Source organism: Accipiter gentilis, chromosome 32 (assembly GCF_929443795.1).
Source record: "Accipiter gentilis chromosome 32, bAccGen1.1, whole genome shotgun sequence".
In the NCBI taxonomy this organism is placed as follows: Eukaryota; Metazoa; Chordata; class Aves; order Accipitriformes; family Accipitridae; genus Astur; species Astur gentilis.
This window is the reverse complement of record NC_064911.1, coordinates 19,153,474-19,176,685: the sequence shown is the minus strand read 5'-3', so window position 1 is coordinate 19,176,685 and position 23,212 is coordinate 19,153,474. Positions and strand designations below refer to the sequence as shown.

Sequence of the window (23,212 nt, the reverse complement as noted above, 5' to 3'; positions counted from 1 at the left end):
GACCAGGCCTTAAACGCTCCCACTCCTAAAGATACTGCTTTTCCCAGTTTAACCCCACAAGGTACCAGATTTCCGTAACACGAGGCGCAGATAAACCTCCGCTGTTTCAAAACAGCCATCGCCCTTCCCCAGGAGATGGAGCGGTGAGCACAGGGGCTGCATCTTCAGCGCAGGATTGAGCCCGAGGAGCATTTCGGCAGCAGTTTCGGCATAAGCAAGTCCTGGCACCCCTTCCTCTTCACCAACAGTCCTCCTCCTCCATCAGCCCTTCGCCTGTGCTGCCACGATTGCTCCGAGGTGGAGGGCTGGGAGGCGACACAGCCAGGAAGCGATGCTTGGAGAGAAGTGGGCAGAAACCCCAAAAATACAACAGCGGAGAGGTCTCTGGAGCCCGGGCCAGGTCCTCAGCCTTCTTCACAGTGTGAAGACTCATGATCATCAGAGGTGATCCACTGGCTGGGCAGGCAGCTGGGAACCCACCACCCGGAGAGATCCTCGGCACGGGACGCCCACCCAATGCACCGAAACTGGACTTGTCTTCTGCTGTCGAGCCATGGCCAACAGCTGCCCTCCCCGCGCCCCCGCGCTGCTAAAAAGGTGCTTTGCGTATGCTGGTAAGCCATAGAAGCTGGGATGAAGGAGACATAATTAAATCCTACTCCCCCTGCCCCGCATCCAGATGTACCAGAAAAGGGTCAAAGATGTGGCTTGGGCAACGGCGGGTCTTGCCAGCAGCCCCCAAAACGCACTCCCCCCCATCAAGTGATGCACTCCCAGGCAAAGGCAACGTGCCTTTTCCTCTCCTTCAGCGAGGACAGGCGAGACGCTGCCCAGGTTTGCCCAGGTTTTGCTGGCAGGCGTGACAAGTACCAGCACAGCCCCGACGGCAAGCACCGTGACTTCAGAGAGGCCAAAAGGGGCTCAGACGGAACGGCCGTGCCTGTGCCCGGGGCGATGCCCCGTTAACCGAACCGGCCGAGCATCACTTGCTCTCCGCCTCAGTTCTGTACTGCCAGCCGGTTACAGCGCGCTGCCACAGGAGCCGGCGCGGATTTAACTGAACTGATTTAATACCCGTGCCAGAGCAGCAGGTCCTGTAGTTGTATGCAGATTTCCTGTGCGCTTCCCTCTCAGACCTACTCCATCTTCATGGCAAGCCGGCTAATAGAAATAGTAAGAATTGTGCTCCTTATAAAGCTGTTTATTTGCCCAGAGATTTTTTTTTTCTTTCACTTATAATTGAAATAAAGCCACGTCCTTTCCAGTCCCTTGCTCTGGAGTGACAAAAAAAGATTATCATTACCGAAATGAGGTTTCTCCCTGCTCCACTTTTAGGCAGTTAGCTTTGTCTAACTAGGGAGCCTACTCAGCCGGCACCCTCCTTTGTCAACAGACAAATTATCTCTAGGCGGCAGCTCGGGTCTTCGGCGCCTTGGGAGGAATATTTAATGTCCATTAGCAAGAGAGCAGACCATGACTGAACAGCTAACATGAATCTCAGGAAAAGACCTAGCACTAGGTGGGATACAGGCAAGCCATGATCTTATTTTTCTCAGCCATAATTTGGAAGATCAGATGTAATGTTTGACTCACTAGATGGTGCTTAAAATTAGGGAAACATTAGTGTTTCAATGATACTGATTTGCTGGGAATAGATAGTACATTTTTAATCATGTGCATCATTTAGACTTTAGATTAGATTTAGATGTCAGGCTTTTAGTAGCTTTCTCTTGAAATTATTGCTATACTACAGTAGACAGTCTGCAATAAAAAAGAATATTCAGAGGTGTGCTGTGAAAAATGTTGGCTTCCACACTTGCAGTTACATTTTTCCTACACAAAGCTGAAAAATGGCCCAAATTGCAATGCTGTGTTCAGTTGAATCTTGCAAGTAGGCCATCAGTTAATAAACACTTCAATTACCGTTGTAAATTTTCCCAATTTTTTTTTTTTTTTAAGAGTAAAGGTTATAAAAAGAGTTGCACAAGTAAAATTAGGCTTATTAGTAACAAGTGGCTTACTGTAAAATATTCATTACAAAAATCCACAGCGGAGGATTTCTAAGCTACACTTTGTTCCAGAAGAAATCAGTACAGTCCAGAGGACGACAGAGGCAACGCTTCAGATGCTTGATAATGTGCCGCATGAACAAATATAGCAAAAGTGAGCCGAATGATGAATGTAATAGGGATGATGTAGCATATAGGTTTTCTAGAAACTACTAATCAGAAAGATCGTATTGATTTAAGCTGTCTTGTAAAAATCATTGGAGTAGAGTCTGTACTTCATCCTCGAATAATCATTCACAATAGTATCTGGGTCACCCCATCTATTTAAAGCAAAGGATGCTTAGCCAGGGAAAGCAGTCTTTAAGAACAAAACATTAAGAGGGAGAAATTTTCTTGCAGCTAAAAGCAGCGCCTGGCGAGATCACGCCTGTGTATAAAAGCAAAGGAGAAAGTTACCGGCTTGGATGAGGTGGGCTTAGGCTGCCAGGTTTCCAGAAGAAGGGGTTGACTTAGGGCTGGGACCCCAGCCAAAGCCTGCCACAAGGCCACGGCTGCTAAGCCACTGCTGCCTGGCACTTTTTTGTGTGGAAAAAGAGGAGGAAATACCATTGGCACACGGGGGCTGGGGGGCCGTGTCCCAACCGGGTCACGCTAGCACTAGCTACGCCGATGCGAGAAAGCATCCTGTGTCCGACCGGCAACGCGCAATAACAGTCTTTCAACCAGCTGGTGCCTCTTTTGTTTCCTCTCCCTATTTTTCAGGTTCCCTTTCGCGTGCCTCCCATGAAGACAGATGTTGTTATGGCTTCCACCGCGCTCTCGGCGGGTTAGACGTGGGCTTCCCGGCTGCATAAAAACCCAAGAAGTTGGGAAAGTTTGTAACCTGGGTTCCCGTTTCAGAGCGACAGCGGCGGGATGAGTCAGGCAATGCAGCTGGAGAATAACGAAGGTGAATGTGTATTTTAACATTTCTGAGCAGCTGTACTAACGGCCTTCACAGCGGAGGCTGCTCGGGGTCCGTCCGCTCCCCTGATGGTCTGGTGCCACCGGAGATGCTCCGCATCTCGCCCTCCCTTTCCCTCCTCTTCCCCGGGCCGGCAGCGCTGCCCGTGCCGCAGCCGGGGCAGGGCAGGACCTGCAGCCCCTGCCCGGGACCACCTTCGCTCTGCATCCAGCTCGGGGCTGCTCAGAGCGCGGGCTGGCTGCTGGTTTCGGCCAGCGAGGACACGTGCAGCCCTGGACGAAGCTGCTCGGCTCGTGGGTCACTTCTGCAGGCGTGGGTGCCCCCCGCCCGCTGTAACCGGAACGTTTCTGACTGCCGCGAAAAGCTCCTGCCTCCCCAAGACTGGTTGAACTGGGGTCCCAAACTTTATTTTCTTGGGTACATCTAGCAGCAAAAGCTGCAGCTTCGGTCTGCGTGACCGCCCATGGCAGGAGAGCTGGGTCCTTCCCTTCGCCCGTGGTCGGGTACCCCCAGGAGCTCCCAGCTCTGGCCCCGCTGCGGGGAGCCCGGTCCACCCTGACGTGGTTGCCCTGGTCGTAGCGATGCCTGTATCCAGTACAAAGCCAGTATAACTGGGAGCCACACCTCAGGTCTAAGAAAATGATAAGGAAATGCAGGCTGGTTCCCCGTGTTGCAATGGTCTCTGAACGCCTTTACTTGTAATTAGAACTAGGGTTCGTTTTTATAGGGATAGAAAGGTAGGGACCAACCAGTGCTCTGGGGCCACAGAGGAGAAAACACAAATGACCTTTTCCTCTCTTAGGACGCCACGTAGATGAAGTAAAGCTGCGGACTGCAGAGGGCTCTCTGAAATCAAGGTGCTTTTCGCACGAGCTGGTTAGGAGTCAGCTCTTCCCTCCTCTTCCCCTCCCTAAGTCACATTCAAGCAAATGCTCTCTAAGGTACAGGCTGTGGCTTAGGAAAGCACTCCTGACTATGGTTAAGAGGCTGTAAGTAGAAATAATAAAAAGAAAATGAAAGCAATCACCATACAAATCAGCTGTCCATTTTTCCCCAAGAGGGTTTATTTGCCTTTGACAATACAAAACAGCTGTTAGAAACGTGACCCATCTTCTGCAGGGGGGTATATTTTTGCAGTTTTCTTCATATGAGCTTTGTGATCTAATAAGTATTTTCCAGTTCAAAGTTTACAGAGCTGTATGGAAATAGGGGCTGGTTTTGATTCCTTTGAAGCCAATAGGAATTTTGCCATCAGCTCTGGTACAAGCACTAGAAATGCAATGTTCTTAGCACAGAGAAGTTTGGGAGGCCAAAGTATCTGTCTTAGCTTAATTTTTCAACCTTACATACCAGCTTTCTCACCTGACATGCAGGGTATATTCAGGTCCCAATGGTCCTATTGCAATAAAGGTTGTGTTAAAGATCAGACCCTTTTACAGTTGAGCCCCTCATCTGCTACAGAAGAGAGCCTGATGAGTTTCTACTTACAGCACGTAATTTTTAATGTGTTAACTCTTGATGTGCTTGATGTGTAGACATTACACCAGCAGTCTTATGGGGTGAGCGAGGCCGGGGAAGGGCAGCAGTAATCCCTGCTCAGCCATTGCCCTGCTGCAGCCTTCACTGACGCTTCAGGGAGCAAAGTCTTCAGCCACCAGCGTTGCATGGCTGCCCTCGCTGCCGCTCCTGCTGATTTCACTTGGGTTATTTCAGCAGCAGATAGGCTTGTGGGATTCTTTCCTACTGCCTCACCCTCTGGAAATGTTTTCATTAAAAGGTTAATTTTTAAAAAAAATCATTATTATTTTTTTAGCTAGGCAGGTAGGGCCTTCTCCTGATCTTCCTCATATTTTCAGAAAAGAGTTACTGGAGAAAATACTACATTTCCACAGCCTCCAGAATTACAACAGGTTACCACAACCTCCAAAAAAGAGGTACTGCAGAGAACTTCAGTTCCTGCAGGCCATTTGTTGTTTCCCGTACGTTGAAATTCTCAACTACAAAGACAAACAGAGAAAATAAATAGGCATCTGTAAGATATCAGGAAGAAATCGTTCAGGGCATTTTCAAAGGCAGAAAGGGCATTTAGAGGCCAGGGTCCCTTCAGGCAGCTAAACAATCCTAATGGCCATTGCCCCTCACGACAATGTCCTTCCTACTTACTCAAATGCAGTGATTCTGTTATCAAGGTGACACCAAACTGTCCAATTTGGTTCAGGACAGCGTTGTGTGCGACGGGCACTTTAGAAACACTCAGAAAGTGCTGGCAACTGCCCTCCCGTGAGGCCGCTGCTTTAAGTCACTGCTGTCAATAAATCTTGTTGCTCTTAATTGTTTGGGTTTCTCTTAGAAACAAATATTTACCAGCTTCTGGTTTGCACAGTCTTCTAAAGGTCACAGATGCTAGCTCCAAAGGGAGCCAAGCTATTCAACCTTAAACTATTTAACGCTGGCTTCCCATGCAAGCTGCCATAAAAGCAGGCATCACTATGGGACTTATGTGTAAGGATGGGGGAGTAAAGTTCTTCTCCTCTTGGCCCATTTCAGCATGTTATTTTTAAAAGCTTATGCATTCGGTGATGGAAATGGACACCTTCGTTCTGCTTATCCTTTTAGATGAGGCTGATGTGTTGGATGCTAATGGTCTACTGGGAAGTCAGGATTACTTTCTCGTATAATATATCTGGATGGAGGGGAGAGAAAATTATTTTCTTGGGATTGCTATTAGTGGTGAAAGTTTGTATTAAGAAAAAAAAAAAGGTCCAGGTTTTCCAAAACTATTGTAGTCCTTCTACACCCACTACAGAACTATATGTAGTAACCTGTAGCTCCGGAAAAGCTTCAATGCATCTTAGCTACAAACCTCATCTCAACTTCCTAAGACTATTCAGACGAGAAATGCTCTCCAGCAGTTATTTCTTATACCTACCTTTCATTTCATCGTGACCAAAAATCCCAAGCAGGAGAATTGCTGAGGAAGCTGTTATCGAATTTTGTGCTCCAACTCCTTTCATGCTGACTCATCATTTGAATTACATAATTTCTAATGACACCAATCAATCACCTGCATACTCATCTGAGCTACTTGCCTGTGAAGGCAATAAACTGTGTGCTGAGCTAGACCCTCTGCCTGGTGCAGTGGTTTGGGGTTTGACTTTTAAACTTTTAGTCATTTCTCCTCTTCCTTTTCTGCCTTGTTTTGGGTTTGGTCTGTATAGGCATTAGAGAAGGTGAAGCTTCACGTGACTGGGAGCTTCTTCTCCTGACCAGGATCCTTTAGCTCTTGCTTGGGTTCAGCAAGAACCAGCTCACTTTCTTTTAAGACTCATTATTTTTGTCATCTGTCCTAGAAGAATCATAAGAGACCAAGGCCCCCACTCAAGAGCCCTGTGCATGCAGGTTAATCATGCCTCGGGAAATGCAAGGTTTGCTTTCTCACTCCTAGGATTGAAATTGATAGGATTGACATCATTTTCTAATTTGATTGCCCTACTCAGTGTTGTCTGTTTCCTGCACAGGCATCATATGTAATACACACACATATTACATTTATGCAGGCCAATAATATCAGCTTTAAATTAGGAAACACTTTCTACAGTAAGGATAACAAAGTGCTGGGATAGGTTGCCTAGGGAGGTGGTAGGGTTGCCATCATGGGTGGACCTTTAACGTGTGCTGTAAAGAATATATTCCCTACAAATCTGCCCGGAATTAGGCAAGTATAGCTGCTTGGGCTTGGAGGCAAGGAGATGGATTATACAGTCTTGAATCCCTCTGAGGGCTGTACTCTAGGATCTTCTGCTCGTAACAAGGCTTCAATCACAAAGTCCTCTGAACTATGAAGCGTGTGTCTTATCAGGCCTTGGTGATTCACACAAGTGATTTTCCAAATAAAGATGCTTTGCTGAAAAAAAAAAAAAAAAAAGCCTTAAATAGGAAAAAGCTTGGGACGCGAGCTGGTGTGTGATGCTTTGGAGACACCATAATTGCTGTTTGGAAAATTTACTGAGCATGTCAGTAAGCTGAAAATGTGCAGAACAAAGGGGATGCAAAGTGCCTGCCTGAAAGCACTGCCTCTCTTCACAAGGAAGAGCCATTGGAAGGTCATTGCCCAACATCATCGCTGTTTAAAAAAACTGTTGCCCAGGGATGTCACGACTTGAGCACTTCTGCGGAGATCAATCCGTAAAGAACGTTGTTTTGACAGCTGACTGGAGTAGTACGGTAATGAACTCTGCCACTGCTGATGTCAGAGTTATTTTTTCTATTATTTTTTATTTTTTCCCCCTGTCTCACATAAAGATAAATAAAGTAGGCAGCTTTCTATCTTAGATGAAGTTGGTAGAGTAGAAATAGTTCTTGTTCTGGATATTAGGAATTTGCATTTCTGGATGTCACTTTCCTTTGGTTGTTTTTCCTTGAGGAGAAGGAGCAAGGTACTTAAAATATCAGTAAGCCAAAAAAATCAATAAGCAAGAATCTAAAAACAGCCATGTTCTTCTGTATCTGATACATCCTGTCCCATACCAAGTCGACACAGGTGCAGGAGAGAGACCCCCTTGAAGAGCTGGAAGCTGCCCTCGGTAAAGATTTGCTGGGCAATACAACACCAGCGTGAATGCTGGGCACGACGAGCCAAATTCTGGAGGACTAATGCCTCCTCGTTGACATACGTGTGCGTTTCCTGAAATAACCATCCCATCCTGCGATGCAAAAGTCACTTCCCCAACATGCTGGTTCGCGTGCTGCTCAAACCAGCTGGTGTGACCCAGCGTAGCTTCAGTGACCACGCGACACCAGCAGACGAGCTGTCCCTCGGGTTTAGGTCGGACCCATGACCAGAGCACTCGCGGCTTTCGCTTGCCTTGCCGGAGCACATTCCTCTCCTCTCAAGGGCTAGGGAAGAGCCCAGAAGTCCCATGTGTGTCACAACTACATGAATTTGACGCTGACCGAATTCTTCTCAACCGCCTAGTGCCATCCAGCGTCACTTTTCCAGATCTCCTCAAAGCTCTCCCCTCCTCCCACTGCCCCGCGCGACAGCAGCGGCATCGAGGATGGTCAGCGGCAGTTTATTGGAGAAAAAGTCAAAGCAGGGAATTAAGATGCGGCCTCATTCGGAGTGCCTGAGTCACTGGGATGTCATTCGGGCGTGAGGACAGCCTGTGAAGGCTTTCGGGTCACATGCGTGCATGACATTTAGAAGAGGTGGGTGACCTCATGGAAGATTATCTGAGAGATCTAGACTGGCCATAGAAAGTGGCATTGGAGGCTTTCATTTATCCTCACTAACCTTCAGCAATAAAAAGGGAGGATGAGCGCACGGATGTGCATGCAGCAAGTATGCGAGAAGCGCCGAGAACATTGGGAAAGCCAGAGGGGTGGTAAACCATACCCCGGCTCCGGTGACATGTGGCTGTCATGGGAAGAGGAGGACACTGTGTGTTTCACAGGGCAGTGCTTTATTTGGGTTTGTGTGTGTGTGCAGTTGCTGCTTGACTGTGCAGGAAAGCAGTCAAGAATTTGTGCTCCTTTCCTAGTTTCTGTAAGAAAGCACAAATTTGGATTTTCTAATTCTAGTTACGGCCACCAGGCCAGGGACGGCCTTGGCAACATCTGTGACGGCAATCAGCAACACTGAGAAGTAAAGCCCTAATTAGTCAACTCCCCCAGCTCCTTCCATCGCTCACCCTGCATCTCCAAATCAGCACCTCGGCACACACCCGGTCTGTCGGTAAGGAGCAAGGTGGTTTTCCTGAGTTCGGTAAGGATCCAAAGGGCCTTGAGATGTCTCCTCAAGTCCTTGGCCTTCCTCTAAGCACTCACCTGGCACGTGTCAGCCCAGCACATACCTTTCTCCAGCCTGCTGGACCTGCTCCGGTGTCCCTGCTGAGCTATCTGTTAGGAAATCCGAGCAGGAGGAAAGAAGTGGCATGGCAGCAGGGATCTTGGTAGCCCTGAAATCACTTTTGCTCCCTGACTTGCTTCTCGAAGCAGAAACCTACACCTAAGCCCTCTTCTGCCTTTCACCCCCACCTTCCCCATCTCAGTCTCTATGAGTCCACCCCGCTCACGTTGTCCCCCTGCGCTTGATGATCTACTCACATGGACCCTCCTCGTGCCCCAGCAGGCACGTGAATCCCGCCCATTGCATCCAAACTTGCCTCGCGTGGTCAACACTAAGGCTAAGAAGGACAGAGAATACCGTGTGCTGTGTCGTTACAATGTCCAGTTCGGCTGCATGCTGACTTTGCATTTCTGCTCAGGTCAGGGCTTGGATTACCAGCCTCCTGATAGAAGGGAGATGTGTTAAGACCCATTCTGACCCTGAAAATGATCAGGTAGGGAAGTCCTAAGTATTAGGTGAAGAACCACTGCATTAGGTGAAGAATACTCTCAATAGAAACTACTGCAGTACCTGCAAAGAACATTTACTAAGAATGCAGCGTCTCTAAGAAAGAAAATCCAATTCCAGTTTCACTACAAGTACAGCGAAGGATTAGGTCACTTTTCACAGTACGACATCTCGACAAAATCAAATGTAATTAGTTACCAGACAAGATTTACCAACCACCGGTGCATATGAAACCCACAGTTGGTATCAGGGCCAATTGTCACTTTGCTATTGCACTCTGCTATGGCACTTGCAGTTAGTCACCAGTCTTCTGTAGGATATATTTGAAAACATCCACTTCATTGTTACTGCAAAGTAATGTAGTGGGAAGTGAGTATAACATATGAACAGATGTGTTTATTTTATAAATGGCTTTAGACTGCTTCCAAAGACACAGGAGAACGGGATTTTACCAAGTTTGACTGATCTTATATCCAACCCTTAGTTTTTTGTCTCTAGAGAAATGTTTTATCTTGGGGCATAAAGTAAAGGAGCAAAGCTGGAGTACTTTCTGAGGGCTGAAAAACTGGATTTAGGGGGAGTTTCTTTTGTAATTATTCATGTACCAGTAGTACTAGGCAGCTTGTATACCAAAATTAGGATTTTTTTTGCCAAGTGCATTACTTAATCTGCTTCACTCATAAAGCAAAAACTCATGCAAATTAAATGTGCACACATTAGAGAAACCAGGACTTAGTCATGAGGGCAAAAGAAAATTGTTTCAACATTTTGGCCCTAAAGCTATTACCAAGAAAAATACAACTATTTTCCTTGGGCAGCCTTCTCTGATTCTCTTCTCTCAACATCAATGTTTTATAATACAAAACAGCCAAAGAGCCGGATTTTTATTACATCTTCCCATGTATAATTTACAGACTGCATGGAACAAGAGATAAATAAAAGTTCCATCTTTATCACCCTTCTGATTGCGCTGAGCACAGTCCTGGTAAGGTGCCACTGAACCCAACAAACTGCTTCTCAAGACTGCGATTTGGGGAATTCACGTCCATAAACACGGTTGCATGTAGCTACAGATGTTTTGCTGGTAGAGTAAGTAAAGTAGTACAGTGGGGCCTTGCTTTTACTACTAAAAATAACAGCTTACCGTATCAGAGAAAATGCAAAACTGCCAGTTTGGTTCTATAATTCAAGTTATGCATAAAGCCAAGCCTCCAGAGTTTTAAGGCAAGTAACACTATTTGTCTTAGAAATGCAGTAGCACTATAATCTTTTAACTGAAAGTGATTAAACCAGAGTAATCAATTGAAATACACTCAAACTCACCAAAAGTTTTCAGGTAACAGTAATTATTCTTTTACCTCTACCTTTACCTCCAAGTTACATGTGTTTGGATTTTTCCATGCCGATTATCATAGAAATCATTAGAGCGTGTTTTTTATTCCATGGCTGATGATTAAAAGTCTCTCCCCGAAAGTGCTGGGGTCTTGGTGTCTCATTAGACTAAACCCTTTGCCGTGGGCACAGCACAATAACCGTTTCTGTTTTTCTAACAGAACATGTCTCCACCGCATTTTTGAGCAATTTCTCTGAAAAATACATTCAGCTGGATTAAAGACGTCTCTCAGCATTGGGATAAAAACCCAAAAATTGCCGTGCAAAGCAGTGGGTAGGGAGTTAACGAAGGAACCTCTTCCTCCACTTGACATGCATGGAGCTTGGTGACACCAGGGCAACTCTGTCCCTTTGATTTACTGTCGCACCGGCACCGTACGGAGACCAGAGCGTAGGGATGACACTGAAATCCAGCTATTTTGCTTTATTTCCTGGGTTCCTCATTAAGCAGGTTAGGGGTTGTGGGGTGGAGAGGAGTTTGTCTCTGTGGTTCGGATATGACGACTATTCATTTTGCTGCGACCGTTCCTCTGGCTTCACTGCCTCGGTGTGGTCACGTATCATCTCATCAGCGAGGTGTTAATATATCGCTGTTAACGAGTTTGGCTCATACTGACAAAGGCTGGCACGTAACCACGTGAAAGAGGCATGATTTTAGCGTGATCCGTTATTACGTATTTCTGTGCTTATCTGTCATTGTAAGACCTCAATCTTTCCCTATAATGGTGCCAAAATGTAACAATTGAGGGGCAAAATTTTCCATGCCAGAAGTAAGGGACTGCAGAGTTGCTTTTGGGGCATCTTTCACTGCCCTCTGTGCGCCCTACAGTCAGACCCTTTCATAAGACTTAGATGAAAAGTAACGTCACTGGCATGGCATGGTTCAGACCCGCTGTCAACAGTTTCCTAGCTGAGACCCAGAGAGCCTTCATAGCCTCCTTTTTTTCTAGTACTTAGTTCCTAATTTTATGCTTTCTTTAATAAAGGTTCCTTGCAGTGCTAAGACCTAACGCGGGGTCCTCACTGATCCCCACGCCCCATAGCCGTCAGCCTCGAGGTGGTTTAAAATCATACATATTTTGAAATTTCGCTTAAAAATGAAGCTAAGAAAAAATATTCTTTGCCTCTGCCCAGCCCCTCCCCAGCATTAAGCTGCTTCGATGGCCACCAGTGGTACCCCTCCACATTGGCACAAGGAGTGGAAACCTGGCAAAAGAAGCACGTGCCTGTCTCAGGGATGTTTTGGTGGTGGTTTTTTTCTTTCACTTACACATTCAGACGTGCTGACTGTGATGTGGTCCCAGCTCTCCCCATCCCCTGGAATTTCCACTATGAAGTTTCCTAACTGTGAAAGGAGGGGAAAAAAAACGTGGTCTTTACCTTTCCGCAGTTCTCTGAAATGAGAATTTTTAAAGTGAGTAAAGAATAATCAGAGCAGAGGCCCTGACTCATCTTGCCTTCAACATGCCTTTGGCTCAAGGGATTCTGTATTTTCTCCTCTTTTTCTCACTTTCATACTGGCAGGAACAATGCAGGCCAGTATCAGTGACTGATAATGCAGTGTGGGGGAAAATTGTTCATTTTCGATTGAATAGACATGTTAATCTTATCGGTATGTAAATGAAAGGAGCTCCTGATGCATTCTGCCTCTTGACACTTTCATTTCAACCTGTTCTTTCGGGATGCTCGCCTCCAAGGAAGGCATTAAGGGAAATCACCCATGAGCGTATAAGGTTGAAACAGGATGGTAAGCAATGTCAGTATTGCATATTGCAAGTAAAATATACAAGAATGTCCTTTTTATTGAGCTGCAGCGAGTGGGGCTTCTTTCTAATTTCCGGTACAAAGCCATGCAAATGTACCTAATAACTTAAAATACAAAAATATCACCAGTTAGATTTGCATTGTCTGATGGAGCGCACAAGAATTAAATGGATGTTGTTGTTAGTAATATGCCACTTGAAATCTGTTTTCTAACCAGAATAATTATCTTTATTTTAATTGAATAAACAAGAGCCGGGCAGAGAGTTTCAGAGCAGGTAGAATAGTTTCAATCAACGGCAGAAGAGTATTATTACAAAACAGCTCCTCTTATCCCTTCACAGTAAATAACACAAGAGAGACCAAGGAGACACAGTGTATTAAATTTCTCTAACAATAAGATATCATTTCCAAAAATAGAATATGCATTGAACAGTCTTCTTTATGTACAGTCCATATAAAAGAAGTGTCAGGGATTAATCATCGTATGTAACGGTGCGATCGTACATGATTTTTGCCCAGCATCAGTATTTCAATGTTCCCTTTTTATTTGGGCTTTTGAAGATAGTGATCCTTCACCTATATTCAGGAGCATGTTCCATCAAAGCTGGATGACCTGTTTATTTGAATAAAGGTTGCAGGTTTTCTGTCAGCTAGCTCACATTTTGTATTTGCATTGTATAAAGTAAAGGTGATGCATAAATATCAGAACACCAGTGCATTTTAGATTCTCAAGAAAAAGAAATACTTTGGCTCTACAACAAAAGAAGAATTTAGCTAAACTCACCAGAAAGACCATCCCTTTTAATATTTTCATTTCCTTTATTACACGATACACAATTCCCATTCTATAACCAGGAGTACACAACAGGAAATGAGACGTTACATTCCTCATTTATTCTGCATTTTGTCAAATCGTTTTAAACCTCTTTTGTTCATATTGATTTTTCTTTTAAAAAGGAAAGAAGCCAAATTAATTGCAAATAATTATTTTCTTAAAAAAAAAAAAAAAAAAGGCATTTATTCTACTTTTGCTCAAATTTCAAATTACACTATTCCCCATTCTCAGGTCAAAATCATTGCTGAATATATACCGATTCATTGCTAGCTGCCGTGGTCAGTTTGATTTCAGCGGTACTTTCCTATGTTAAGCAAAATGGGCAACAAGAAAGTGTTGACATAAATGTACAAAGAAGATGCTTCCTATGGGGTACTGCAGAGTTAGGAAGTTCATAGTCTTCATACAAATGTATAAAATATTTCAAATTATCTCCATTCATTGGAATCCATTCGGTTTCTCTTGTCAGACCTGTGTGACAAATACAAGACCAGAAATTAATCATTTATCGGTGCACTCCCAGGTATTTTGAAAGCACACGGAAAAGAAGCCGTAAGTTGTGAGGGGGAGTATATTCCCCGCACCTGCAATTTTGCTTTCACTGAGCGTACTTGTTTACACCCAAGCTCAGGGAATACGGAGTGGGTGACAATCAAAATTTTTTGATCCACTAGCTTTTTCCACCCACGCTCCAAATCTCGGTCTGATGAAACTTCGTGGCTCTGTTAAGAACTTGGGTCTTTACCTCATCCTGCATGATAGCAGGGAGGCATCAGTTGGATAAAAATCAAAATAGTATTTAATTTTACCAGGTTTGGGGTTTTTAATTTTTTTAAATTTTACTATTTACTGGTATATACATATATGCATATATATTAAATTTTTTTTAGTTTTTTTTTCAGCTGCTTTGATTATTTTCTTCCCTTGCTCTCTCTGTTCTGCCCATTAGACTCCTTAATGGTAGCGAGTCTCCTTTTTTGTCTCCTGTCCAAACTGAACAGTCCCAGGGATTTTCAGCCTCTCTTCTTTTGGTAGCGTATCTGTTCCTGTAACTATTTTTGTCACAGCTCCGCTCCTCCCCTATTTCTGCTCTAATTTTCATGACTGACCAGCACTGAAGACAGTATTCTAGACACAGCAGCATAGTATTTTCTGTGCTGTTTGTACAAATCCCACTGGAGTTAATTTATTTACTTATGCAAAGCGAGGTGGGGCGATGTTTAGCTGCTGTCTGCGGAACGATGAGCAATTTCCATTGACCAGTCTACAGTGACTCTTTCCTGCACAGTAACAGCTAATTTGAAGCCCAGCATAGGGTCTATGCCTGTTCTCTTTGAAGTTATGAGATATCGGTGGTTGCTGTTGATATCAGTAGTTCCAAGCAGCTCAATACAGAGGAAAACAGGTTTTGCAATTAGCTTTCAAAAGTTCAAGACACTAACTTTCTCAGCCTATATGTTTGATCAGGTAAGATGTAAGTATTTGAGGTGGAGGAATATATTTTTGGTAAATTTTATTGAACTCGTGAACCTTTAACAAATGCTTAGAAAGTAGAGAAAAAGCCACAGGACAGAAAAAAAAACCAAAACAAAAAAGACAACCTTCTATATTTCACAATGTGTTACATAAAGTGAGGTTTTGCTGTGCTCCTGAACGTGTGTAGGCTGTACCCATTTGAACAAATATTGGAGGGACATTCAAAAAGCTGGAATTGCTTAGCTTTCAGAAGAAACAGTTCCCTGGAGAAGAGGTGCTATTAAGAGAAACCCTGCCTGGCTTACACGAACTGCTTGAAAGTGTTGGCGACTTTTGAATAAAAAAGTCAAAAGTTAATTAACTTGACTGGCAAAAAAGTGAGGGGGTGTCATTCTCCACAGGCAAGAGGTCTACGTAGTGCTACTAACACGCGCTGTGGCCATTAGCAATCAAACAACGTCATCGTCTCGTCCCCTGATTCAGTAAGGCAACGTACTGTTCTGTTTCAGCTGAAATTTCCTTCCAATCAGGTAATTTTCGGTACTTATCTTTCTGATCTCAGAAACAAAACCCAACTTTAAGGCTGTATTTGACAGCTCTCCAGGATCCGCACGCACGTGTAACCCTGTCCTATGTAATTACCGCCTGCCTACACACGCTCTCCATGTGTTTCAGTCAAGTATTCTCTTTCAAATCGTTCTGTGCTCGTTCCTGAATACCACAAGGTGGCTGTTTTCCAGCGGTGGGTGGGTAAAACATTGCTGGCTGTGATTAAACTCGAGCGCTCGAGCCCGGGATCAGGAGAGAAGGTCCGCGGAGGGCAGCGGGCACATCTGAGCACCCCGCGCTCCTCGGCGTCACGAGCGGTTCCTGATCCTCCTGCTGGAAGAGCCCAGCACCAGGTTCTGCCTCCAAACGCATCGTTTGTGGCACGAAGGACAGCTGTAATTTAGCATTCTGGTTTTTAGGATCGCGTGATATTTTTTTATACCTTTCTACCAGATTCAGCGTCTTAGAGAGTAAGGCTGTTTCCCGCAGGTCTGGAGGAGACACCTGCCCTGCGTGGGAGCTCCATGCTTATCTTCTCCAAGTAGTTTAGCCTTTCCTTATTCCCTGAGCTCCTCATACCAGCCGTCCTGTGCCGCGCACACCAAGCGCCCAGGGACCTTGGTGATAAGGGCACAAAGAAGATGCAGCCAGACCCTCCTCAGTGGTGCCCAGCGACAGGACAGGAGACAACAGGCACAAACTGGAATACAGGGAACTTCATCTAAACAGGAAAAAACCCTTCTTTTACTGTCAGGGTGGTCAAACACTGGCACAGGTTGCCCAGAGAGGTCGCGGAGTCTCCATCCTTGGAGATACGGAAAACCCAACTGGACACAGTGCTGAGCATTGACCTTGTCCTGAGCAGGGGTGGGACTGGACGGTCTCCAGAGGTGCTCTCAACCCTCGGCCAGTCTGTGAGTCTTCGTTTCATCTTCGAAGCCTTCGAAGAGCCTTCGTTTGTCCCGAGGGAAACCGTCCTCCACTCACGAGGGCCGGGGTGGATTTGTGGGCCAGTGCAAGGTCCCTGCTTTGCTGTGGAACTATCAGTGAGTTTACAAACTCGGATGACAAGGCGTCATATACCATATGACTGTGTCGCTAATAATCCCAGTAATCTGGCCACTGGGATTGCTTTTAGCCACATGCTCTATTTCTTCAAATACTCCTTTGTCCTCCCTTCATGTCCGCATAGATCCCAGACCTTTGACACCCAGATCCCACTGAAATCAATATTAATATCACTTAACACCTTTACGACCTCAGGGCTGAAAGGTCCCAAAGTGGCATCGTATCCCATCCAGCTGAGCAAACACTTTTCTTCCTCCCCCTTTCATGGCACCGGAGTCTCACTAGGCAGCAGACCCACCAAAAGGTCTGCTGTCTCCAGTTCTCCCAGTCACAACTGAGACATAGCAGCTCTAGTCAAAGGAAACTCAGTCTTCTAGGAGGTCATGCACCTACCAGACTAGTTAATTAGCAGGAGGAGCAAAAAAACCATACTGCAGCGCCCAAGAACCCTGCCACTTGCCGTCCAAATGCAGGAGCACCCGAATTGCCATGATGACAAACCTCGCCTCAGTGCTCAGGTGCTGAGGAAAATCAAGGCCACTGTTCTCAAATTTTGTCTAAAGCACACTGCTTGCAAGCAGTGCTATTTTAACACCTGCTAATAACATTATCTTTCTCTCAGGTGTACTCTCTGCTCTCCGGGTGCTTATAATTGCGACCTGAACTCCCTCTGCAGTCAGCAGACCCTCCATTATCTCCCCGGGATGCTCCAATCCACCCAGACCTCTCTCCGGCCGGCTCCAATTCTCTCTCTCCCAGCGCCCAAAGGCACATTATTTATAGAGCTCAAACTCCTCCAGAGATCAATGGGAGTCTGTAAACTCAAAAATAGGTTGCTTACGGTACATTAATAATCCTCATAGTTATGTTCCCTGGTTATTCTTTCAGCTGCTGCAGCTTATCTACCAGAGCTTCCCTTGCCACTCCAATCAACCTTATTACACCGAACAACACTCTGCCATTTTAAAGAAAACAGAAAAGCATGTACTTGACAGCAAATGCTTAATCAGGGTGGACATAAGCACATGCTTAGGAGCTTTTCTGAATCATGGAATTAGAGGGATTTTCAGCCCTCAAGACTTTCTCCGTTCCCTGTCTGAGAATCTGCAGGGCTGTGATTGCAGGCGGTGTGACGCCGGTGTTAGCTTCTGGGACAAAACACACTAGGTCCCCATATTTAACCACAGGAAAAAGCAATGGCTATTTTTATGTGAGAGATGAGTTATGTGCTATTCCACATAGGTGCAACTTCAAAAATAAATCTAAACAAATTAGCGAGTTGCAAAATATCATTTTTTTTTCTTCTCCAAAATTACAGTTTTTAATGTTGCATCTCCCTTTTATTCCCTGAAAATGTGCCCAAAACTGGTTAACAGCAAGCATATAAAAGATTACTCTAAAAAAGGCACCAGTAATTCCAATGGTCAATATTTTCTATTCTTATACAACACGTTAGCCGAAAGAAGATGAAACATGACATGAATCCAGATCTTGGCTGTATCTCCATATATGCAATAAGATGACCACATTCAGTGCTAATATTGTAGAATTAAAGACCGTGCATGAATCACCTGAGGGCTAAATAAAATGTGCCTTTATTTGTACAGTTTCCAGCCTTATATATTTAACCCTAAGATTCTGTTAAGGCAGCCTGTTTTATAAGAAGTAACTTAACTTTACAAAGGAGAAAACAGACATATCCTATTAGCACTTCATAGAAAAATCAGTGATTACAGCAAGTGCACCAAGGTCCAGTAAACGCCTCCCACTCAACAAGCTTCCAAAGTGAACAACCACATGATGTTTACTCCTCACCAGAACCCATTTATAGATCTCTTACTCACCACTATCACAGTCATACATGCACCGTTTATGAAAAGGCAGCAAGAAGCCCTCTATTTGGGAGCCGACGGAGGGGTTCCACTTGGAGAACGGGGTCTTTTCTTTACAATACTGTTTAACCAAACCGTGAAGCATGATTTAAATCATGCAAACTATTAAGATTATAATTGACTGAAAGCATTCATTACATACCGTGGGCATTGCACACGGAAAACTGGTATGGCTGCTTGGAGAACATTTTGCGCCGATTGGAAAAACTTGATAAAAAGGGTCAAAAAATGCCTCTTCCAAAGTGCAAGTGGGAAATGAAGGTAATGGCTTCCTATGGAGTTAGGAAAGACCTTTGTTCCCACCACTTTTAAATGACATCTGGCCATTCCTAGCAAATAGCACCCTGGGAATGAAAAGGGTATCTGTTTCAGTAAGGTGAGAAGGGGACAGAGTTCATGAACTTTCATTAGTCTGGAGCAGAATCAGCCTAGAATTACAAACACACCGATCTTCAGAAGGGAAAACTTGGGAAGAAGGTAAATCCGGGGACATGTCTTCTTCTTTAATTGCTCTAGTGAACTGGGAATGGGAAATAAAGCTGGACTATCTCCTTTGACTCCCTAATTCTCCTACACACCTGGTAAAAGTCTTGTCCTTTCTGAGACAGTAACCCGAAGTGCCAAGGGACCTGCTCTAACTCGCCCGCCCTCACTTCCCTTCGGTGGGCACCACTTGCTGAGATCGTCTTCTCCTGCGCGACGGCTTTAATATTTATAACGTCTCGGAATCACTGTCCACGCAGATGGCAGAAGAAGCAGTAGGAAGTCCAATGTGCTCCAGGTTAACATATTAATACCACGATGGGATGTCAGAGACAGGGTTTGGGTTGCAAAGGGGAGTTCGTCCTTTGACTCCCAGTGGCAGCTGATGGACGAAATGAAAAAGCCTACTTTAAATTAAGCCGGGCTTTCTTGTATGCTTTTTGCAAATTATTTCGACACATCTGTTACGTTTCTAATAATAGTAGCAGCTCTCGTGTATCCGAGCATCTCTCATACACCTTTTAAAATATACTTGCTGTCATTTATACTTCCTGGGCATGGTCCTGGGCAGCTGGCTCTGGGTGGCCCTGCTTGAGCTGAGGGGTTGGAGCAGACGACCTGCAGAGATCCCTTCCAACCTCAGCCGTTCCGTGATTCTGTGAATACTGGCAAGACTAAATCATTTCTCCTTTTCCGTGTTTGGTTGTTGGGGTTTTTTTGCACTTTATCCACAAGCAATTGAAATATGTGGGGAAATGGAGATTCAGGTTGCGCATACATATACACAGAGAGTTTCAAAACAAAAAAGGTCAGAACTTTTATTCTTTAGATTTGTCTGACAAAGTATGTTAGACAAAAAAGATGTCTTTTCCGCTGAAATATAAAAATAATCTTTCTGATAATGAGCTTTGCTTATCTTCACTATGAAGAAATTATTGAAAGCCATAAGCTCACTTCCTCATACCTATGTTGTTCCTCGAATTACATTACACCTGCCTTCAGACAGTATGACACGGGGAACTAAGGACAGTGCTGACCCTTCCCACTGTCTGTGGTTCGGTAGCGCTTGCACAACCGAGTACTGCGTAACAGCATGTCTAGTCAACCGCAACAGACCTTTTTATTTAAGACAAAAAGACCAAACAGTCAAGTGAAAACATTCCTCGTGTTATAACGTCGTCAAAATTTCTTGTTACCTACACTGACACAAAGCTTTGTCAGCAAAGGAACTTGCGAAAGAGAGACAATTCAGCCCAGTGGCTCTCAAGTGACAGCTATCGAATGGAGGACTTTCAGATCGATATGTTATGGCAGCAGATGTATCTCCTGCCAAATAAGGAACAAATCTGTGGCATTTCTGAAAGGTATAAATTGGATACTCATCCGACATGACACAATTAAGAAGAATGGCGTTGCACTGACCTAATGGCTGCCATAACAGTTTAAGTGGTAAAACCCAGATTAGGTATCAGTACGTGCCTGAAGCTCTCAGGAGGATTTTTGGCTCGGCGCAGTACTCTTAAACTGTGCATGGTTGCTAGGTTGTTCCCTTAGTTATTTGGAGATTGCAACTATTTGGGCGCAGCAGCTGATTTATGCAAGTGGTTCCCAGAGAGTCAATAAGCACGGACAAGAGAACACATGAACAAATCGCCCATGTGAGTATTATTCACGGTGAGGTTTGTGCACGGACTCCTGGTTGAAGCCAGCTGAAGCAGCAGCTTGGCTTCTTTACATTCGATACATCAGATATTTTTTAACTTTCTAAAGCAAATGACTAAGTATTGTGCAAACACAGAAATCTATCCGTTCCCCAAAGGACCGATATTTCCCATTAGTTGTCCTGGGATTAACCACATAGCAACAGTAAAATGCAATGATTTGGATGGTTCAGCTGGTCTCTAGGACAGTTGTTATCCAAAAGGAAAAATTCCACTATAAATTTTTCAGCCAAGAGGCTTGTTCTTCACTTGTCCAGCTGCAGGCATCTTCTCATCTTGAGAAGACAATAGTGCAGCTAGCTCACTCAAGGTATGACATCTTGAAGTTTTTCCTCAAGTTAGACTTTTTTTTCTTCCCTCAAACCTCCTTCCCTGCCACGGACCAGAGAGCCAAGCAGAGATGGCAGCTCTCAGAGGGCCCAAGCCATGTTCTGGAGGGCAGGGTCCAACATTTGGGAGCCCTACTTCTGTCTAGGGACTTCGGGGCACTGAAACCCCTAGAAATTCTGGACTGACCCTGGGTTCCAGTATCTCCAAGCTTCCAGCTGTGGATTTGCAGTAAGGCTCCGTGTCCAGAGTGAGGAGCTCTGGGGCAGCCACCACACACCCAGCAAGTCCCTGGTTTGCCATCACCTCCCAGGATGCTCCCAGGAAAGGTCCCAAGAGTAAAGGCTGCTGAAATACATGGGAAAAATCCTACTGAAATATTTCTATTTTTTCTAAATGATTTCTCCTTAGAATTTCTTTCTCTTGAGAAGCAAAACCTCTCATTTTCTTTCTGAATCAGAATCAATCTTTCTTCCCAAAATTTCTTGAAGAACATGAATTCTAAAGTTCTGTTCTCTGAAAAGATTTAATATCCATAAAGCCATGATACTTGACGTGAGTTATACGGCCTTTCTTTTTTTCTCTGTAAGTGGAACCCCAGATGTAGATGACCCAAATGCTATCATCTTAAGTGGTTCCTAACAGTCCAAGATGTTGCAACTAGTAGCAGTTTCAAAAGTGGAAAAAAAAAAAAAAAAGCCCTCAGATTTCAGCATTTCCAGTGAAAAAGAAACACACAACAAATCAACAAATGCCTCTACTTCCTGGCTAGTACTAATTCAAAAGGTTTAGGATTTCTAATGTGTTACAAACGTTACACTCTCTAGAGCGTGGAAATGTGTTCTGACCTTTTCCATCTATCATCTCCTCAGGCCTATCAGTAAATTTTTTTCTTTTGTTTGGGCGTCTCTTGGCTGAGATCAGAAAGCTGCCTAAACCAGCACGTGATGGGGTGCTAGTTATCATTTAGATAAAATAGCACCTTAATGAGCACGGGTTTTTTAGCTTAGGGATTCGCTACAGATGCTTGTATAAATGTATTGTTTATAGGGATAAAACTCAACAGTTTCTTAAAGTTGGAAAAGCATAACTTGAAGTTTATCATATCTGAGCAGTTCATAAAGACAGTGAATTTTTAAGGACTGATTATGCATAACACCTCAAGAAGGTATTACAAAAAACCCTATACAGACTCTGATATACTTTCTGTTATTTGTATTGCTACTGCTGCTGTGACTTTTTCTGGAGCTACCCTTAATGTTTTCTCTCTGCAGTTTACATGTCTTAAAGCACAGTGGCTGTAACATATGTTTACCTCACATTAAATTCAAGTTTTCATTTCAATTTTCTGCTTTTCATTAACGTTTTCCCCCCAACTTATCATAAACTAAAGTGCCGCCCCTATAAAAAGTTTTCGCAGTTCCATCTTCAATTGCTTTGGAAGCACATGAGGTCGTTTGTGATTCATAATGGGAAGCAAAGATGGAGCAGTATATACCAAACGCTGTGATTAAAGTTGTTGATGAGGAGCTGCAGTGGCTCTTTCTAGCTCTGTTAATGAGAAAAACGCTGCAGTACTTACTACCTTTTCAATTACTGCCCCTGAAGGGAAAAAAATATGTTTTTCCTCTGTGGCACTTTACTAAGCCCTGCTAAGTTCATGCAGGTGTGTGCCTATAATCATTATTCTTTGCAACTATGAATCAATATAGGGGAAAAATTGTACTCTGAGTTCATGTTAAGCTATTCGCATTCACCTATACCACCTCCGCTTTAAAAAGCATTTGATTCCCAGTGTAGGTATCACTCAAGGGCTTGGTCCCACTTTTAAGGTATCATCGCCCTGATCATATTAACAAGTATGACCAAATAGTCTTTTAACGAAGCCACATGACTTGAAGAGCTTAAGTAGTAAAAAATTTACGGCACTGAGATTAGAAAGGGATTTCCAGGACGGTTAAGTTTTATCTCATTTTCATTCCCCATAATTGCAACTCAGATTCTCAAGACAAAGGCTAACAGAGATGGTGAAACTTCAGGAATTATTGTCATAGCAAATTTATCAGTAAGGAAGCCAAGGCCTAAGAGCTGATCCTGAAAAGTGCTTATTACCTCCGTCAAGGTGCTACAAATCCTATTGATTTCTCCAATGATAACCAAAACCACTTAGCAGCTTGCAGGCACAGGGTGAAAAATCATCAGTAGAAACGCACCTGGGTGGTGGTGATGAACCGTGAAAATGGAAAGATGTTGCTAGGCCCCCTTATGGACTGGTAATTGTGATGTCTACAGGACAAAAAGCTACGTACAGAAGGGGCCAGGCTAAGCACTATTGGAAATAAAATAATGATTGATAAAATATTCCGTACAGAAGAAA

General features: G+C 44.3%; 1 protein-coding gene across 2 annotated transcripts in view; it reads right to left on the bottom strand.

Moving 5' to 3' along the window:
• Window positions 1-13,499: 13,499 nt before the first annotated feature.
• Window positions 13,500-23,212, bottom strand: part of SMPX (small muscle protein X-linked) — a 39,276-nt gene continuing 29,563 nt past the window's right edge. For both annotated transcript variants that reach the window (XM_049835266.1, XM_049835265.1), the window contains exon 5: window positions 13,500-13,790. The gene's annotated coding sequence lies outside the window, so the exon portion shown is untranslated. The remainder of the gene's footprint in view (window positions 13,791-23,212) is intronic.